General features: G+C 42.2%; 1 long non-coding RNA gene across 4 annotated transcripts in view; it reads right to left on the bottom strand.

The window, feature by feature from the left end:
* The window catches only part of LOC105466580 (uncharacterized), a 67,490-nt gene that overhangs the window by 2,634 nt on the left and 42,955 nt on the right, over nt 1-21,901 (bottom strand). The gene's annotated exons all lie outside the window — the stretch shown is intronic.

The raw sequence follows: 21,901 nt of genomic DNA, 5'->3' as shown, positions 1-21,901 counted from the left end.
TCAGAATAAAGGCCATATTATTTGACAAGACACATAAAGTCCATTGTAATCTGGCACCAAACGACCTTTCCAGCCTCATCTCCTGCCACTGTGCCCCACAAGCCCTGCATCCCTCCGTTGCCAAACGAGCCTCCCTTCCTTTTTGTCAAACAACAGAGCTGTCCTCTTGTTCATTGTTTTATCCTTAGCATGGTGCCCGGCACACAGGCACCGAAATACTTGTGAATTAATAAGTACTTGCTCTTTTCATCATGCTCTCATAAAATATTTCAGACTTGATCAGAGCCTTGTATTATATTTTAATAGCTTTTTAATATAAATGTAACAAATTTTTTTTGTACAGAATTTGGAAGATGCAAGAATGGTGAAAGAAGAACATAAGCCACCTGACATCTCACTAGTCAGGAATAGACCTGTGGATATTTTTATGTATTTCCTTCTAGTGATCTTTCTAAGGGACCATTTCCAATCCTCATCTCCTCCGTCTCTGTGTAGGATTTAAGAATGCTGACTGTGCAGCCTGCTCTCCGCGATGCCCATGTGACAGCCTGCTGTCCTATTCTAGTTCTTGGCCGGCTCCTCGTCTGCTGCCAGCCCCCTAAATTATGGTGTTTCCAGGCATTCTATCCTCAACCCTCTTATTTTCTCATTCTACATGCTTTATCTTTGGGTGCTCTCCTCCACGCCCAGGGCTTCAGATATCACTATTTGCTGATGACTCCAAAATCTGTAACTTCTGAGCTCTGGACACATTAACTCCTACACATGCCTCAGGCGCAACAAATTATATATGTCCCAAATCAGAGAGAACATCTTTTCCACAACCTTGCACTGTTCACTTCATTGATTAGCTGGGAAACTGGAGGACTCACAGACTGCCCCCTTTCCTTAGTCCCGGGGCCTCCCTGAAGCATGGGTGTTGCTTGCAATTTTCCAGGCCCCTAAACTCATAAAACATAAGATAGAATGAATTTCTGTTCTTAGGCCCTTGATGACATATCACTGCAAACCAAATATGTACCAATGAACCAAAACAGCCGCATGGTACTGATATAGTCAAGAAGTATTTCTTAGCCCTTTGATGAGATGCATATAATAATGAATCTCTGTGGAAACTACAGCCTTTCTGGAAGCCTGTGTAAAAAAGTAGGCACGGTGGCTCATGCCTGTAATGCCAGCACTTTGGGAGGCTGAGGCGGGCAGATCACGAGGTCAGGAGATCGAGACCATCCCAGCTAACACGGTGAAACCCCATCTCTACTAAAAATACAAAAACTTAGCCGGGCGTGGTGGCAGGCACCTATAGTCCCAGCTACTCAGGAAGCTGAGGCAGGAGAATGATGTGAGCCTGGGAGGCGGAGCTTGCCGTGAGCCAGATTGTGCCACTGCACTCCAGCCCGGGCGACAGAGCCAGAGCAAGACTCCGTCTCAAAACAAAGAGTCACCTTTGCCATACTGAGGAAATCTGACCTAACACTTCAGTCTAATGTGAAAAAAGTTGAAGGGTCTTGTATAGTGAAACTAGAGTCATCTCCTGGGTGAAGCATGTTTCTATTTCACTTGTGGGATGGAACATCCTAAAAGATCTGCCTGGCTGCCTTAGGACTCATTTGTTTTCAGCGGAGTCGGGTAAGGACAGTATTACTTGAGCACAATAGTGCCGGATCTCTCCGACTAGATCTTAACTAAGGAAGAAATGTAAAGACACTTCAAAGTTGACCCCTTTCAAATGGGTTTTTAATTTAGCTTCCTAAAATTGAAACAAAGTTTCAGAAAATAATCATTCAAGTCATATTTGTTGAGCGCTCAGGAACATTTCCCAGCACTAGGGATACAGCAGTGAACGAAATGAATGAAAGTCCCAACCTTCTAAGCCGTTTGCTTACAGTCTGGTAGGTTGACATGTTGATTTCCACCGTAGCATCCGAGTAATGGCACCAACATCATCTCCACCTATAATCACAGACTTTAGAACTGTACATTCAACCTAGGAATGCGTAACGTGAAGGCATATGCGTGAAAACCTAAGTATTTATAACTATGATTAAATCAGGAACTTTTAGGTCTGCAAGCTGATGCTCAGTTTTCTCCCCAGGATCACTAGGACCACTTCTGTCTTGGCCACTGGGGCTCCCCTCCGAGGTGCTGCAATTCAGGGGATTAGAAAGTCATGGAAAACGAGAGTTCCACGCTTGCCAGAGCAGTCGCCAATACAAAAGCCACAGATAACAGTCCTGCCTTGCAAAGAACATTATTGTGAAGTCCAAGTTGAATAAACACAAAGTCAAGTTAAATTTTGTGTGACAGTAGAACAGTGATGGGATTGAAAGAACCATCAGTCAAAGTTCAAAGGTCATTGGCCTCAAGTCGAACCATTCTTGAGCATGTTTGACTATTACTTTATGTAATAGTTCCTTCCATTTTATAAGAAACCGGGAAGTGGGGTCATTTCGTTGCAACTGTTTTCTGAAAATCATGAGTTTACATTGAGTAATATATTGCCCAGTTTTGGGTAATACTCATTCTGCCCTGAAGGGAAAACACATTCTCTAAAATTGCCTGGATTTCTGTGTGTGTGTCTGTGTCTGTGTGTCTGTGTGTGTGCGTGTGCGCGTGCGTGCGTGCGTGCATTTTTCCCTCCCCAAAGGAAGGCTTTCAACTTTGAAAACTTCCTGAAGTGTTTTTTGGCATAATTTCCCAAATGGCTGTGAAATATGTGAAATATTCATTATTTCTCTCTGGTGACAAACTATAAAGTAGTCCTTTTACCTTTAAAGACAGAGGGACACAGTGTCTCTAGCTTTGCCTTGACGTCCTGCGGAGCAATTACTAGAATAGTTTCGGGTATTAAAGATAGTTTAAAGAATACATTTCAAATTTGTAACCTAAATTTAGGAGACTACTTGGTTCACTGGTCATCTGTATATTTGAAGAAATTTTTAATAGTGTTTATGTTTGTTTTCTTATTTTAAAATATTTGTCGCCCAGGCATGGTGGCTCATTCCTGTAATCTCAGAGCTTTGGGAGGTCAAGGCAGGAGGATGACTTGAGGACAGGATTTCAAAACCAGCCTGGGAAATATAGCGAGACAGTCTCCACACACACACACACACACACACACACACAATTAGGAGGGTGTGGTAGCGTGCACCTACAGTCCTAGCTACTTGAAAGGCTGAGGCAGGAGGCTCCCTTGAGACCAGGTGTTCAAGTCTGCAGTGAGCTGTAATCATGCCACTGAACTCCAGACTGGGTGACAGAAGGAGGCCCTGTCTATAAATAAATAAATAAATAAATAAATAAATAAATATTTTAAGTAAGTAAAAATAAAGTATGTAATTGTCAAATAAAGATTGAACATATTCAAAGTAAACATGATTATTTGAGATACATATATTGTGTAACAATTACCACAAATGAATTAAAACATCCGCGAACCCCCTGCTGTGATTAGCTTCCCAGAACTTACGATATTATACATAACTAAGTTTTTTATCTTTTGGCTAACATCTCTCCATTCCACTTCCAATCCCTGGCAACCACCATTCTACTTTCTGCTTCTATGAGTTTAACATTTATAAATTCCACATGTAAGTGAAACCACACAATATTTGTCTTTCTGTGTCTGGCTTATTTTACTTAGCATAATGTCTTCCAAGTTCATCCATGTTGCAGATGAGATAGGATTTCTTTCTCTTTTTTATGGTTGAATAATATTCCATCGTATATATGAACCACAATTTGTTATCTGTTCATCTATTGGTGGACACCCGGTTGTTTCCACATCTTGGCCACTGGAAATAGCGCTGCAGTGAACACAAGGGAGCAGACATCTCCGCATGATGTTGGTTTGATTGCGTTTTGATATGTACCCAGAAGTGGGATTGCTGGATTGCATGGTGGTTTCATTTGGTACTGTCATACAAATGGTAATTCCATGTTAATTTTTTGAGGAACCTCCATACTGGTTTCCATAATGGCTGCAACTCTCTATATTCCCACCAAGTGTGCAAAGGTTCCCTTTTATAGCCCTTCTAACAGGAGGGAGGTATATCTCTTTGTGATTTTGATTTGCATTTCTCTGATGATTCATGATGTTGAGCACTTTTGCATACACCTGTTGGCCATTTGTATGTCTTGTATGGAAAATGTCTATTCAGGTTCTTTGTTCATGTGCTACAACGTTTACTATTTCTCTGTAAGCCTTTGGTCTCAGCATATGAAGCGTGATGATGTTCAGTGTGTTCTCTTCCTTCCCAAACTTCATAGCATTCTGAATAATACACCTTTATTCTATTTGAAAATGTTTGGAAATTTGCCAATCAGAAAGACAGAAGAGTGTCATAAAACAAAGGATTGAGAACATTTTAAAAGTTCTCACTTCCTTAAAGAACTTTATCTCTGCTAAATACCAAATGTGCATGGCAATTCACATGCACAACTCTTGGCACAGTCTCCTTAACCTTTGATTCATCTTGGCGTCATTTACCATCCATGTTTAGTGAGCATTGGGATGCTCCAGGCACTCTGAGAGCTGCTGTGAAGACAGCAAGAGCTAGACAAGACCTCTACGCCCATGCCCCTGATGCTCTAGTGAAGGTGAAGGCAACAGACAAATAAACAAGCAAACCAACACAATAGTCACAGGTTGTCTCAGTGCTCTGAAGGAAATCAACAGGAGCTTTGGTAGAAAATACTGTGCCAACCAGGTGGTCAAGAAGCTCACTCTGAGGAAATGAGATTTAAGTCAAGACGTGAAGAATGATGTGGTCCTGTATTAGTTTGCCAAGGCTGCCATAAGAAAGCCCCACAACTGAGTGGCCTAAATAACCAAAATGTATTGTCTTACAGTTATGGAGGCTGGAAGTCTGAGAACAAGGCATCCACAGAGTTGGTTCCTTCTCAAGGCTCTGGGGGAGACTTCCACACCTCCTGGCTTCTGGTGGTTTGCCAGCAAGCTTGGGCTTGCTTTGGCTTGTAAATGCATCACCCCGCTCTCTGTCTTGATGGTTATGGGGTGTTCTCCCTGCACATGTGTCTGTGTCCACATTTCCTTTTTTTATAGGGACACTTATATTGATCATATTGGATACGGAGCCCACCCTACTCCCACAGGACCTCATTTTAACTAATTATATCTCCAAATACCCTATGTCCAAATAAGGCCATGTTCTGAGGTACTGGGAGTTAGGACTTCAGCATATGAATTTGCAGGAGGAGAACACAATTCGACCCTCCACAGATACCAACTGCACCCAAGCAGAGGAAAGAGTGGGGACAGAGGTCTGGGAAGCAAGAGGGCCTGGCAATATTCTGAGAACAGACAGGAAATGACTGACTTCAGAGTTATGTGACAGAAAGAGGACAGGGATGTGGTGAATAGGTGGAAGAGACCAGAATAAGGGGTTTGCATTTTATTTTAAGAGCAACAGGAAGATTTTGAAGGGTTCTAAATAAGATCAACTTGTGGTTTTAAAAATTGACACTATATTTCCCAATTGTCTCTCCAACATCAATGAAATGCAAGGATTTCTTCAGTTGTGATTTTTTTTAAGTTTTTTAGAGTTGGGGTCTTTCCCTGTCACCCAGGCTGGAGTGCAATGGCACAGTCACGGCTCACTGCGGCCTTGAACTCCTGGGTTCAAGCAATCCTCCTGCCTCAACCACCTGAGTAGCTGGAACCACAGGTGCGCACCACCAGGCCTTGATAATTGTTGTAGAGACAGGGTCTCATTATGTTGTCCAGGCTGGTTTCAGACTTCTGGCCTTAAATGATCCTCCTGCATCAGCCTCCCAAGATGTTGGGATTACAGGTATGAGCCACTGCACCTGACAAATCATTGATTTCTTAGAGGAATTTCCAACTGTTCTTTATTGCCCTCTCAGTCTGTTGCATGACACATTTATAACACTCTAAAATAATTCAGTCTTTTTAATTCTATTTTTGAATTCCTAACTCAAAATATTTATTCCCCTTTAACTTTCTCTCCAATTTCCATTTCCACAAATAAAGTTAATTAATGTTATTTTACGAAACACACCCACACAAATACACAACAACTTTAAAAAGAAAAAAAAAAGCTAGGCCAGGTGTGTGTGGTGGTTCGCGTGTATAATCCTAGTACTTGGGAGGCCAAGGCAAGAGGATCGCTTGAGCCCAGGAGTTCGAGACCAGCCTGAGCAACACAAACAGACCCTGTCTTTACCAAAAAAAAAAAAAAAAAAAAAAATACAAAAATTAGCTGGGCATGGTGGCTCGAGCCTGTGGTCTCAGCTACTTGGGAGGCTTAGATGGGAGGATTTATTGAGCCCAGGAGTTCAAAGCTGCAGTGAGCCATGACCATGTCCCCAAAATGCCAGGGGTTCAGTCTAGGTCCCGCTGCTCACCTCACAGAAAGCTAATCACTAGACAACAATTATTGCCAAGAAAGAAGGTTTTCATGGGGTGTTGCAGCCGAGGAGATGGGAGATCAGTCTTAAATCCATCTCCCTGACCACCAAAATCAGGGGTTTATGTGGCAGGGAAGAAGCATAATAATGTGTAAGAAAGCAGAAACTAGGGAGGAGCAAGGAAGCAATCATGATGAATGAGGGCCTGGCATCTCATTGTCTGGATACGATTATCTGGTAAGTTTCAGTTCTTAGGTACTTTTTGCCAGAACTAGAGGTCCTTTCCTGAGGAAGAAGCTCAGATAAAACAAATATAAATTTCAAGCTTTAAGAACAGAAGGATCAATGTATATGGTTTTCCAAGAAAAAAAAAAAAAAAACTGTCTATGGGACTATTGGGTCAGTTTCAATGGTGTCACAGTACTCTAGCCTGGGCAACAGAGCAAGATCTTGTGTCAAAAAAAAATAAGAAGAAGTATATTCAACTGTGGATTTCAGGCACACACAGTTTTCCTCATTCCATCTTGAATGAACAGTAATAATTTTCAGAGATTGTGTCACCACAAAACCAACATTCATTTCAAACTTTTCAAATGTATTCACTTTTTTGATTTCTAAAAATTTTCAGATATTTCCATCAGAAACTCTTTGTGTGATAAATGGTTTATGCAAAACTGAATTTTTGTTGGCAAAACAATCAGCATAAGTAAAATTTGAATGCGCTGAAATTTGAAAGAAAATACTGGTTTCAACAGCCCATCATGTATTTTCTCAACCTAAAACTGTGGATCCTGGCTTTAGGCACCGCTCCTTTCCAAACAAAGGTCTGCTTTTTTCTGTCTTACATATTGAAGTTCTGGGTAGACTGTCATTTAGGAAAAAGATAATGTTTCTTAAAAAAATAGGAAAAAAATCAAAATCATTAATATCAACTATTAGTTTTACTTCATTTCAAATAGAGAGAAGAAAGAAAACACAGCCAAACATGACTGAAATGCTGTAAGACTGAAGGAGAGAAGAAACAGTACTGCAAACAGCAGACGGCTTGGCCAGCATCACCTTAGTTAGCAAGTTCGTGTTGGGCAGCCAGGCAGAGGCAGTCACTTGTGAGATACCCACATTACAGGGCCATCATCGTCAAATTATGCTCAAAATGCCTCCAGTTTTCTTTAGTTTTATTTCCTATCTTGATAAGATCTTTTGGTCTTTCTGATGATGCAGAATGTGTCATGGGTGCTACTACCAGGGCAGGCTTCACAGTTGGTAAAGGATTTACCAAGATAGTTGTAGGAAAAAAAAAAAAGGCAGATTGATTAGAGAAAGTGTGAAAATACGTTGCAAGGTTGCAACAGGCAGCACAGCAGAGAAGGGGCTGTCTGCAAAGAAACGGGCTGGAGGGAAATCTAATAGGGTCGTGCTGGAGGGGCTACGTGCAAAACAGAGGTCGTTGTGCCCACAGATGTTTGTGATTAGCCATCTCTTACAACTGTTCATTGTTCTTCCCCACTTAGGGCCCTCCCCGACATGAGCCCCCACCCCCCATGGGGCCCCTTCCTCGTTGCTTACTTATCCAGACTCCACAGAACCAACAGCATTATGGCCACTTGTGTCACACTGTTAAGACAGTTTCTGACAAACCTTTTTTGCTGATGGAGAAATTAGAGGAACGTTATCTCTCATTCTATCATCTCTCACAATGCTTAGAAATATCTTACCACATAGATAACATTTTCATTTGTTGATACTTTTGCTGATTATGAGCTTAAGCATGTTAGTTGGAAATATTTCTGCTATACATTGAGAGTAAGAGGAGAAGAGTATGACCACCGTAAAGATGGGCACATACATGAAACCACAGGGAAGTACATCAAAACATGAACAGTGGGTGTCTCCGAGTGATGGGCTATGGGTGGTTCTTGTTCCTATTGAAAAGTTAATATTTTTGAGAATAGATTTGACTTTTGTTAAGACAAAATGCTGGCCGGGCACAGTAGCTCATGCCTGCAGTCCCAGCACTTTGGGAGGCCAAGGAGGGCAGATCACGAGGTCAGGAGTTTGAGACCAGCCTGGCCAACAGTGAAACCCCATCTCTACTAAAAATACAAAAATACAAAAAATTAGCTGGGCATAGTGGTGGGTGTCTGTAATCCCAGCTGCTTGGGAGGCTGAGGCAGGAGAATCACTTGAACCTGGGAGGTGGAGGTTGCAGGGAGCCGAGATTGCACCACCGCACTCCAGCCTTGGCGACAGTGCAAGACTTGGTCTCAAAAAAAAAAAAAAAAAAAAAAATTACATAATTTTATAGGTGATTTCAGAACCTATTTCCTGATACGCTTACGATTTTTTATATTATCTGTCTGTAATGCTTAGCTGGTTTTTCTACCATGCTTCAAACCAGAAAGCACTGATTAACACATCTTTTAAGAATTTTTAAATCTATGTGTGTATTCAAGTTACATAGATGAAAATTTTTTTCTACAAGTGCTGTATAGTTTCTCCCAGTCTTTCATTTCATCAAGATACTTCCTTTTTAGAAGCATTTGTTTTTATCTTAGCAGTTCAAATATTGACTCTCCGAAGGAACTTATGATAACATATAAGAACAAACTTGCTGGGATTCAGTGCTCCCAAAGTATAAAAATAATGTATCAATTAACGTGTGACCAGCTCAATAGCTATTAAGAAATGATACATCCCATGCTCATCATCAATATCTAAATAATATTTTGTTTTGATGACTATCATGTTTTAAATATGCTTAAGAATTCCAAGAAATCTGTAACAACTAAATGTCTTTTCTAACTGTAAATTTCATTTCACTGACATTAAATTTCAATTACTATATTCTTAGCAATCAAATTCAAATTCTTAAATCTCAAAAATGAATGAGGACTCAAAGAAAAATATCAGACATCTATGTTAAATTTGCTCTTTGGCTTTCTTTCTGGCATTTTCATGTTTACTTATCATATTGTCTATTTCACTCGCTCCATGTCCATACCCAATCAGATCGGCAGAAGAGGAAAGACAAGAACATCTTGTTTGAGGGCAGTGAGGGAAAGGACTTTCCCCTTCTCTGTCTCTCACACACACGCAGACACACACACACAGACACACACGAGACACACACACGCATATACACACACACACACACACACAGAGTAGGGCTCCTCTGCCCAGATCCTCATTTGGAATTCAGAACATTTTTTTCCCACAGAAATAATAAGAAACTATAATATTATAAGTACATAGTTCAGCTTCATTATGGGTTAAAAGAAGGGTTTGTGGGCTGGCATGAGACTATACCAGTTTATAACATTGTATACTTGGGAAATTTTCATTCTGAAGTCTAAACTGCTATTTTTTTAGAAGAAACTGTTAGGGCACCGTGGGATGTGTGGGCCTGGGACTGTTTGCCTTTGGCAAGGCTATGCTCAGAGCTTTGGAGGAGCCAAGGAAGAAAGGCCTGGTTTATGACCTTAAGGTGTTTGCAGTGTGCATTGGGAGACATACACTGCAATGAAAAGATCATTATTGCAAGAGAGAAGTGGCATGGAGCTCATTCCCAGGTAACATTTTAATGCATTCTTCTATGTATTCATTCCAAATCATTGACTTTACAGCATTACATAGTATGGTGTTTCCCAGCTTCATAGTATAATTATCTTTCTTTTCATCTCTTTTTCATCAATATATTTTAAATGTTTTTCTAAAATAAATAATACATAATTATAGTAGAACATTAGAGCACTACAGACTTATTTGTAATGATAAAATCACTGGAAAAAACTTGAATGTCTGTTTGTAACTAAATAATTGAATTAACTGTGGTTGATCCATTCTCTGGAATGTTATGCACCAACAAAAATGAACAAATTGAGACTATGTGTTGACTGCGTGCGGTGACTTACACCTGTAATCCCAGCACTTTGGGAGGCCAAGGTGGGTGGATGGCTTGAGCTCAGGAGTTTGAGACCAGCCTGGGCAACATAGTGAAATCCCGTCTCTACAAAAATAAAAAATAAAATAAATAAATAAAATTAGCTGTGTTGGTGGTGTGCACCTGTAGTCCCAACTACTTAGGAGGCTGAGTTGGGAGGATCACTTGAACCCGGGAAGCAGAGGTTACAGTAAGCCAAGAATGCACTATTGCCCTTTGGCTTATGTGACAGAGTGAGATTCTGTCTCAAAAAAGAAAAAAAAATCTGTTGATCTAGAAAGAGGACAGGATGTAGTGTAAAGAATGAAAGTCAAGATGCAAATAAATGTTCATATTATAATCTCCTTTTTGCAAAAGCAACAGTGACACCCCCCAAAAAGTTTGAATTAAGAAAAGATAAAAAGGTGGACATGCCAAGCTATTAATATTGGTTACCTTGACGATAGGTCAGTTATTCTTTTTATATTGAAAAAAGTGAAATTTTTAAAACAAAATGAAAATGTGAAAATGAAAAAATTAAAAAGATAAAATCACTAGTTTCTGATTTCTGTTTTATTAGGTTGTGTGTGTGTGTGTGTGTGTGTGTATTTGTGTGTGTGACCTGCCCTGGGTAATTAATTATAAATATTTTTTTACTGCCAACTATGTTTATATCACTCCAAGGGCCTTCTGGCAGAAGTTCCTTTTTTTGCTTGTTTTTTCGAGACAAAGCCTGACTCTGTTGCTCAGGCTGGAGTTCAGTGGCGCAGTCTGAGGTCACTGCAGCCTCGACTTCCCAGGCTGAAGTGATCCTCCCACTTCAGCCTCCTGAGCAGCTGGGACCACAGGCGTGTGCCACCACATCTGGCTAATTTTTTGTATTTTTCATAGAGACAGAGTTTCACCATGTTGCCTAGGCTGGTCTCAAACTCCTGAGCTCAAGTCATCACCCACCTCGGCCTCCCAAAGTGCTGGGATTACAGGTGTGAGCCACCGTGCCCGGCTGCAGGAGTCCTTTTACCCAAAGCCACCCAGTAGATCCACACGGAGACTTTTAACCAGCAATCATCTCGGTTCTCTCTGAGGCTGCCGGCTCTCCCTGTGACAGCGGCCCATCTTAGCCCTTCCTGTGTATCTCTGCTGTCTAAAGGATGAGAATTTCCTAACGTGTAGAACTGTGAGGAGTGAAGGGACATTCCTCTCATGCTGGCCTGAGTCCTGCACCTGCTCTGGAAGTCCTTTGCCTTATACCATGGAGTTCGCCTACATCACCTTAGAGAACTGACCTGGCACCTTCCAGGCCGGCTGGATGCATCCCCAGGAAGGAAGCCGCTGGTGGGGCCGGGTGCACTGAGTGTGCATGGAGAACAAAGTGCTATGTACATTTCTGCTCAACACTACTCTAAGCCCACAGCGCCAGCTCAGAGGCTTCGGGAAGAGCACGTGTCTTCATCCAGTTTCCACTGTACCCTTCTGAGGTACAGGAGATAGAGGTCCCTCATTTCAAGGTGACACTGGCATCAGTCAAGCACAGAGCTGACCAACTGCCAATCGTAAACAAGGAAGCCAGTGAGGACACCCAAGGAAAGGTGCAGAAAGCTTCCCCCAGGGAGTGGGATTTGAGGTCTACCTTACAAAACAGGTTGAAAATAAAGAGCAGAGTAATTGAAAATCGATTTATGTGTGTATATGTATCTGTTGCTCATATCCAGCCTTAAAAAGCCTTGACATAGCCTTCAGACTTAAACATCTCACTCCACCAAGAGCACCAATCTGACAAATGTATTCAGTCCTCTAGTCCAATCCAGCTCAGTTTTCAAGCCAAGGGGATTTTGCTGAATTATATATTCAAGATATCAGTAGAGTTATAAAAGAAGAGTTGTTTCCCAGTTAAATTAGGGATGGTAGGAGGAATCCTACATCCAATATATAGAAGAAATATGTGCATTTAATCAGTTCTCTAAGGCAGCTCTTCAGCCTCTGAAAGCATAGATGGAAACCATCTCCTTGTGATACTTTAACAGATTCCTTAGGAATGAAAGAGAATTGAAAAGTTACAGTTACCAGATCAGTGCCCGCAGACATGAATTTCTTGGCCCCTCTTACAGCATTCATCAGTGGATGGGCTGACGTAATGAGAGGCTCACTCATTCATGGTCACACACAGGATGTACAGAAGAGTAGCTTCAAGTTATTTGTTAACTCAGTGTTTCACTCATGAGTTAATTTAATTACATGGCTATGTCTATTCCATAACACCAAACATCTGGCGAAAACTAACAAAGACAATATCTAATATCCAGATGCTTACCTTGTGGTCACACAGGCAGAACACCTGTGCACTGAAGTAGTATTCTACCCCGATGCTTGGTGGTATGTGTCCATAGCCTTTTCTCTATAGAATTCATCTCTTCCAGTTAGCCAATGTAAGCCCAAATTAGATTAAAAGTTTGTTTATCTCTAACTTTAGGCTTTAAACTTTAAAAAACAAAGGAACTATAGAAATCCATGACAGGGTGGGCCATGTTTTCTGCTATAAAAATGTAAGAGACCTGGTTTCAGAATGGCAGAGTAAAGACATAGTCACTGGCTGCCTTCTCTCAAAAATAACTCAGAAACAGCAAGGAGAACAAGTCACAGAAATACACCCCATCCTTAGGAAACCAAGAAATATCTATAAACATGAAATGCGAAGACAGAATTTTGGAAGAAAGTTAAATATTTAAGGTCATGGATATCCCAGTTACTCTGATTTGGTCTTTACACAATGTATGAATGCAACAAATTATCACATGTACCCCCCAAAATATGTACATCTATTATGTGTCAATGAGAAAAAAAGAATTTGGAAAAAGGAATGACAAATGATTTAGCAGAGAGAAAGAAAGTCAAACCTTATTCCCCACAAAGGGAGCTGAAGGGCTTTCTATGGGAAGTGAGTTAATTTTCCATATAGAACCTTCAAAGGCAAAAGGCACGGGAATAGGGGAAACTAAACAGAAGGACAGCAGGATTAAGCTAAAGCCTAACAAGGAACAGTTAGATCACTCCAATTCTCAGCCTCCATCCAGTTCTCAAGTGGCTGGTTGACTCCTCTCCCTGCAGATACTGAAGAGGACAGAAATGGAGTTCTTTCTAGGCAAAAGAATTGAGGAACAGTCAGCTTAGTAAATACTGAGGTATCTCCATCCCCCTCCCGCTGCTCAGACCCAGAAAAGCCACCAGAGGAAAATCCTCAGAAAAGAAATTGCAGGATGCTATCCCAGAGAAAATACTTGCAAACTCATAATATTTGGAGACCCTCAATTTTCCTCAGTGGAGTTGATCCCTCAATTTTCCTCAGCGAAGGCCACCAGCGTCATAAGCCCAGCACATGTACACAGAGCTTTCTGGTCAGCCTTTTTGATGTATTATTATTATTATTATTATTATTATTATTATTATTATTGAGACAGGGTCTTACTCTGTCACCCAGGCTAGAGTGCAGTGGCACGACCACAGCTCACTGCAGCCCCAACCTCCTGGGCTCCAGCAATCCTCCCACCTCAGCCTCCCAAATTGCTGGGTTTATAGGCATAAGCCACTGCACTGGCCCTTGGTGCTCTACTTTTAAAAAGTGAACCCCCGCCAGGTGAAGAGACACTCAAGGAAAAACTCTTACATGACCAAGATGAAAACAAACAGAATAGAAGAACCAGAAAAAAGCAAGATGATACAAGGAAAAAGACTGAAAAAAACTTTAATTAATATCATTAGTGATGTGAAAGAACATATTGCATCTGTGAAGAGCAAACTAATATAAAAATGAATAAGAGAACAAAGAAAAGCTCTTAGAAATAAAAATATGATAGAAATTTAAAATTCAATAGAACAATTGGAAGATGATATGGTTTGGCTCTGTGTCCCCACCCATATCTCATCTCAAATTTTAACCCCTACGTGTCGAGGGAGGGACTTGGTGGGAGGTGATTAGATCATGGGGGTGGTTTCCCACATGCTGTTCTCGCGATAGTGATGGTGTTCTCACGAGATCTGATGGTTTGAAAGGGTGGGGTGGCACTTCTCCCTTTGTTCTCTCTCTCTCCTGCTGCCATGTAAGGCCTGCCTTGCTTCCTCATCACCTTCTGCCATAATTATAAGTTTCCTGAGGCCTCCCCAGCCATGCATAACTGTGAGCCAAATAAAATTCTTTCATTCTTAAATTACCCAGTCTCAGGCAGTTATTTATGGCAATGTGAAAACAGACTCATACAGAAGGTAATCTCATATAAGATATAAGAAAATAAGTAGAATACTACTTTAGTGCACAGGTGTTCTGCCTGTGTGTCTATTCCATAACACCAAACATCTGGTGAAAACTAACAAAGACAATATCTAATATCCAGATGCTTACCTTGTGGTCACACAGGTAGCACAAAACTTTTTTTAAAAGACTGAAAGAAAAAAGGCACAGAGACTGAGTGATTCTCAGGACAATGCAAAGCTGTCTGAAAAAAACATATAACTGAAGTCTCAGAATGAGAAACGGAGGCCAGAGAAAAATATTTGAAGAAATAATGAATAAAATTTTTCCAAGTCTGATGAAAGTATTAAGATCACAGATCCAAGAAGCTCAACAAACCCTAAGCAAGGTAATCAGACAAATAAAAAACACAATAAGGCATATCATAATTTCTGAAAACTCATGATAAAGAGAAAAATTTTTACAGCAGCCAGAGAAGAAGAGAACATATTATATACAAGGAATAAAAATAAAGTTAACAGAAAACTTATCAGAATCTTGTAAGCCAAGACAATGGGATGATACTAGTTCATAATTAGATTAAGGAATTCAATTTTAAAAGCCCTGGACATAGAACTTAGAACTTAATCAAAGAGGTAAGATTTGCATACTGGAAACAATTAGGAAATGATTCCAGGGCAATGCATCAACTTGCATCTTATATGTAGACAAATTATGCTGCTCATTTCCTAAAGTAACCTTTTGTCCAAGACAAAGTCTATAGTTGTAGCAGGTTGAATGGTGATCCCCTCAAAATATATGTCCATGTCCTAACACCCAAAACCTGTGAACTTCTATGGGAAAAAAAAAATGTCTTTGCAGATATAATTCAATTAAGGATGTTAAGATGAGAAGATCATCCTGGATTACCTGGGTGGGGCCCTAAATCTAAGGACAAGTGTCCTTATAAGAGATAGAAGAGAAGAGGCATACCCAGAGGAGAAGTCCATGTAAAGATGGAGGCAGGGATTGGAGTGATGCAGCCACAAGCCAAGGAACTGCAAGAGCCACCAGAAGCTGGACGAGGCAAGGAAGCATTCTCCCTAGAACCTTTGCAAGGATTTGGGCCTTAATGGCACCCTGATTTCAGATTTCTGGTCTCCAGAACGGTGAGAGAATAAATTCCTGTTTGTTTTTTTTTCTTAAACCACCAAATTTGTGGTAATCTTTTACAGCAGCCCTAGAAAACAAATACAATCAGTCATTCACCCTGAATCTCCCCGAATCTGTGACCCCATAAGAAATTCAGTAAGTCGGATCAGGTTTGAAGCCAAGAATAAAGGTCGTATTTATGCTTTTGCTGTGTACTTAACATTAATAACTAATGATTAAATGCTTTTATCTTTGTAAGTACACAAAATGAAGTAGGTATAGAACCTATAAAGGGGTAGGCCGGGCACGGTGGCTCACGCCTGTAATCCCAGCACTTTGGGAGGCCGAGATGGGCTGATCATGAGGTCAGGAGATCGAGACCATCCTGGCTAACACGGTGAAACCCGGTCTCTACTAAAAAAAAAAAAAAAATGCAAAAAATTAGCCAGGCATGGTGGCGGGCGCCTGTAGTCCCAGCTACTCGGGAGGCTGAGGCAGGAGAATGGCATGAACCTGGGAAGCAGAGCTTGCAGTGAGCCGAGATCGCGCCACTGCACTCCAGCCTGGGAGACAGAGCGAGACTCCATCTCAAAAAAAAAAAAAAAAAAAAAGGAACCTATAAAGGGGTAAAGAATTCGCAGCACGAGTCCCAGAGTCTGATGAGCGAGCAGGCCAGGCCTCTCTGCAGGGTGTTCCCTCTACTCGGACTTAGGACATGTCAGTTTCCCCTCTTGACCTCCATATTCAGATCTAGGCATAAGAGGAAGTGGGTAAAGTCCCCTCTAGCTTTAACACCCCTGCAATACAGAGAGAACTCGGAAACCAGAACCAGAAGCTGAGGAATGGTGAACGGAGCACATTCTCCCCGGCATGATGGAGGGACCTGCAGGTCCAGCTATTAGGGTGGCGTCTGACCCTTTCAACGCCTCTGCAGAACTGGATCCCAGCTTCCAAACCAGACTCAAAACTCATCTTTAGTGTTGGTGGGTGTGTGTTTTTTGTTGTTGTTGTTGTTGTTTGACTGTTACTGACACAACAGCTTCTGGCTGGAACTCCTTCACGGAGAGTATGGGGGCTTCTTTGGCCAAACCGGCCGGGTGCAGGTTCCATCTGCTTGGCAGCCTCCGTGTGGGCCACAGCGCGTCCAAAGCATCCTGCTCTTCTACAGAGGTTTCTTCAGACATTGCAGTGTGTCTGGCCATGTCATTTGTCACTGGTGTGAAAACAACAACCTAGAGCCTGCAGCTGCTGGCTGAGGGCCTGCGGCGGAATCCTGCTCCTCCCAGGCACAGCTACAAGGCGCCCCTGCACTCCAGCCCTGCTCCTTCCAAGAAGACAGGTACAGGGATGGCCAGGATCCTACTTCCTCAGCCACGGCAGTCTGTGTGGGCAGCAGGCCCAAGCTCTTCCCCAGGACCTTCTTCTCGACTTCCCTTCCCCCCATTCCCACCAGGCAGTAGCGTGGCTTCTCTGGCACGACTGGGGACGGGGTGCAGGGAGGGGAGGGGTGGCCGAGGGCCTGAGGGAGGTGGGCGGCCTGTGGCCCCCGAAGGACACCTGCTGTGGCTAAGACACCTCCTAGGGCCACCTGGCTCCAGGCCTCAGCCTCTGCTGCCTCCAGGCCTCAGCCTCTGCTGCCTCCAGGAGCCCCAAAAAATTGTTTCAAGAAGGGATGAGACAATGCTGAAGATGAAGCCCACAGCAGCAGACCATTCACATTAATTTGCAAAGAAAAAAAAATCTTGTTCATGCCCTGATTAAAGGGGACTGACAATTAACAGCAAAAACAATAGCCAACACTACAGACATCACAATTGGTTCAGCTTACACAATTCTGACTAAAAAATGAAGTTGAGCGAACTTTCCCCTTAATGGGTGCCAAAACTGTTGCTCCAAGATCAGCTGCAAAGAAGAGCAGAGCTTTCTATGGAAACTTTAAACAAGAGGGATCAAGAATCTGAAGCATTTCTTCAAAGAATTGTAACAGGAGAGGAAACATGGCCTTACCAGTACAATCCTGAAGACAAAGCACAATCAAAGCCATGGCTACCAAGAGGTGGAAGTGGTCCAGTCAGAGCAAAAGAGGACTGGTTAAGAGCAAAGGTGACTGTTTCGGGGAATGCTCTAGGCATTTTGCTTGTTGACCTTGTGGATTCCCAAAGAACAATAACATCTGCTTATTATATTTTGAGAAAGTCAGCCAAAGCTTTAGCAGAAAATTGCCAGGACAGCTTCACCAGAGACTCCTTCTCCACCCAGACAATGCTCCTGCTCATTCTGCTCATCCAACAAGGGCATTTTTGCAAGAGTTTAAACGGGAATCATCAGGCATCCACCTTACAGTCCTGATGTGACTCCTTCAGACTTATTTTTGTTCCATAATCTTAAAAATCATTAAAGGGCACCCATTTTTCTTCAGTTAATAGTGTTAAAAAAAGACTCAATTGACATGGTTAGATTCCCATGACCCTCAGGGGTATTTAAACTATTGGTTCTATTTCTGTAGAGAACCCTAATACCATATATCAATAGGTATGTGTGTCTGTGTACACACACACACACACACACACACCCCATATATTTATGAGAGAGAGACAGCAATTTATTACAGGAATTGGCCCATGCGTTTATGGAGGCCAAGGAGTCCCACCACCATGTGTAAGCTGGAGAAGCAGGCAAGCCAGTGGTATAATTCAGTTCAAGTCTGAAGGCCTGACAACCAGGAGAGCTGGTGATGTAAGTCTTGGTTCAAGTCTGAAGGTCCAAGGACCAGGAGCACTGATGTCTAAGGGCAGGAGAAGATGGATGTTCTCATTCAAACAGAGAATGTTTGACCACCTTTCCTTTGGCTTTATGTTCTATTCTGGCACTTCCTCAAAAGAATGGATGATGCCTGCCCACATGGATGAGGGAAGATCTTCTTTTTTCAGCGTACAGACTCAAATGCTAACCTCTTCCTAAAATACAGTCACAGACACACCCAAAAGTAATGTTTTACCAGCTATCTGGGTATCCCTTAGCCCAGTCACTGACACCTAAAATTAACATACATATGCATGTGTGTGTGTGTGTGTGTGTGTGTGCATGTGTGCCTGAATTCTGTCACAGAGTCATTAATAGAACTTAAACATATGTCTACTTGTTTGTAATGACATTATCTCACCAGTTTTAAGTACAATGACCCATTTTAGAGATTTGGACAAAGCCAAGTATCCTTAGCTTTTTCCACCAAAGAAAGGAAAAAAAAAAAGCACATGGTGCTAACATTCTGAGTATAAAGTATATGCCAGGCACTCTTGGATACTTAAAAACACTCTCTCACCCCAAGACGTCATCCCTTTTGAGGCTGGGGATGGAATTCCCAGTGTCATGTTTTATCATTTTTGCCTGGTCTGCTGGAGCAGACTCCTCATCAGTATCTCTGCTTCTACTTTTTTTTTCCCAATAGTTCAGTCTGCTCAGAGGCACCAGAGCAGATTCAAATATATCATGTCACTTTCCTGCCTAAAGTTCTTCACACATTTCCCACAGCAATTAGAATAAAATTCACACTCCCTTCAATGGCTTACAAACCTCTCTCGGCATATGGTCTGGCCTTTGCCTAACTTTCTAATTTCATCTGCAACTATTCTTTTCCCTGCTCACAATGCTTAGCATAGAGGTCTCCACACGACAGCCCACAGGCAAAAGCCAGTCTCCTGCCTGTTTTTGTACAGCCGCTGAACCAAGAATGATCTTTACATTTTTAAATGGCTAGAAAAAAGAAAACAGAAAAGCAGTATTTTGTGACACATGAAAATGAGATGCAATTCAAATTCCAGTGTTGATAAATAAAGTTTTGTGGCAACATAGGGCATTGTCCAGGGTTGCTTTTAGGCTAAAGCAGCAGCTCTTATTTTTTGGAGCTCAGCTGTTGCAGCCACGGCTAAATGGCCCACAAAGCTTGAGATATTCGCTAGCTGGCCCACTACAAAAGAGGTTTGCCAACTTCTGCTTTAGCCACACTGAAGACCTTTCTGCCACTGAAACTCACTCTGTGCATTCCTTCCTCAGGGCTCCCTGTTTCCTAGTCTCTATTCCTGGTATGTTCTTCTCTAGCTTTTCACGTGACTGGTTTGTTCTCATAAAGTCTGGCTTAACTTGGACAAAACCAGCAGAAGGTCATATACTATCAGACTGTATCTCCTTCCATAATGACCAGTTTCCAAACCCTGCATAGAGAGAGATTTGGTTTCAAATTCTCTCATTTTTATCTGGCAGTAGCGAGGGAACGGGAAGCTTTCTTGAGGCCACGATTGGTTCTGAACTCCATCAACCTAGTGATTTCTCCTGCAATTGGTGTAAATCAAGCTTGTCCAACCTCACAGCCCATGGGCTGCGAGAGGCCCAGGACAGCTTTGAATGTGGCCCAACACAAATTCGTAAACTTTCTCAGAACATCATGAGATTGTGTGTGTGTGTGATTGTTTTTTAGCTCATCAGCTATCGCTAGTGTGTTTTATGTGTGACCCAAGACAATTCTTCTTCTTCCCAAGGAAGAAGAAGCCAAAAGATTGGACACCCTGATGTAAATGGATGTCCCTCCCCTCTCGCACCCAGGAGACTAAGAAGCTAAAGGAAGAGACTGTTCTGTATCCCAGACTTGGGGGAACAAACGAGATGTTGCTGAAACTCTCCCCATGGTCGTTTCAGCCACATCTCCATCACATTACAGCCAGCAAGGGAGCAAGAACAGGCCAGAATTCTTAACGGAATTGTGGACATGGAACTTCCAACAGAGGATAAGGTGTGCTTTTTATTACAGGGCACTGGTCCACCAAAGAGGGCGTCCATAGACCCTCTGGATAAAAGCTACATTTATCCGTGATGGGGAGAGAGGTCTTCTGAGCTAAAGTCAGTACACGTTGTCTACAGCCCGTGTAGTGTGGTGTGGTACAGACGATGTGCATGGACCTTAGCTCAGAAGACCTCTCTCCACATCAGCTGTGGGGTGCTGCAAGTCACCCACCCACTCTGAGCCTGTTTCCTCGTCTGTAAAATACCAACCGGCCTAATCCTCTTAGAGACTGTTTAAGGATCTGGTGAGAAAATATTTTTACAATGCTTTTTAAGCTAAGTCTTAAAGAAATACAAAATATTTTACTAGCCCTTTCTCGATAGCATGAACAGAAAATTCTGCTTAAGAAGTGCCACCATGGGGCTGGGCACGGTGGCTCACACCTATAATCCCAGCACTTTGGGAGGCTGCAGCAGGTGGATCACCTGAGGTCAGGAGTTCCAGACCAGCCTGGCCAATATGGTGAAACTCCATCTCTACCAAAAATACAAAAATTAGCTGGGTGTGGTGGGGGGCGCCTGTAATCCCAGCTACTCGGGAGGCTGAGGCAAGAGAATCCCTTGAACCCGGGAGGCAGAGGTTGCAGTGAGCCAAGATCGTACCATTGTACTCTAGCCTGGGCGACAGAGCTAGACTCCATTTCAAAAAAAAAAAGAAAGAAAGAAAAGAAAAGAAAAAAAGAAAATACCACCATGGACAACTTCCATGATTTTGTGAGTATCTCAAGAGTATTAAGTTGTCACGTCCTTAAATGTATTACTTTTAAATATATATAGGAGAAAAAGATATGTGTGAGGTTTGAAGGGGTGTTGCTTAGAATGCAAATACATTCTGTGAGATGTGGGGTGGGGGCCGACCGTGGAGGCAGAGACGAGAGAGAGAAATTCTGAAAAAGGAAGCTGCCAAGATAACAGATCAAGGCCAAACCAGGAGAGAAACGCGTCCAGACCTCCTGGGTAAGCATAACTCTCACATTGATATGCCAGCTTTAATTTAGAAAGTGTATGTTTCCCAAAGCAATTCAGTGAATGGGGTTCACTGTAGGAATTGTTTCAGGGTTACCGAGTGCAGTGAATACCAAGGGGAGTATTATGACAGAGACCACTGAGGGACTTTTTTTTTTTTTTTTTTTTTTTTTTTGAGACAGTCTTGCTCTGTCACCCAGGCTGGAGTGCAGTGGTACGGTCATGGCTCACTGCAGCCTTGACCTCCTAGGCTCAAGCAATTCTCCTGCCTCAGCCTCCCAAGGAGCTGGGACTACAGGTATGTGCCACCATGCTCAGCTAGTTTTTTATTTATTTTGTTTTTTAGAGACAGGGTCTCTCTCTGTCACCCAGGCTGGAGTGCTATGGTACAATCATGACTTATTGCAGCCTCAAAC

Source organism: Macaca nemestrina, chromosome 3 (assembly GCF_043159975.1).
Source record: "Macaca nemestrina isolate mMacNem1 chromosome 3, mMacNem.hap1, whole genome shotgun sequence".
NCBI lineage: Eukaryota > Metazoa > Chordata > Mammalia > Primates > Cercopithecidae > Macaca > Macaca nemestrina.
Note: the sequence above shows the minus strand (reverse complement) of the source record. Positions and strands in the feature narration are given on the sequence as shown.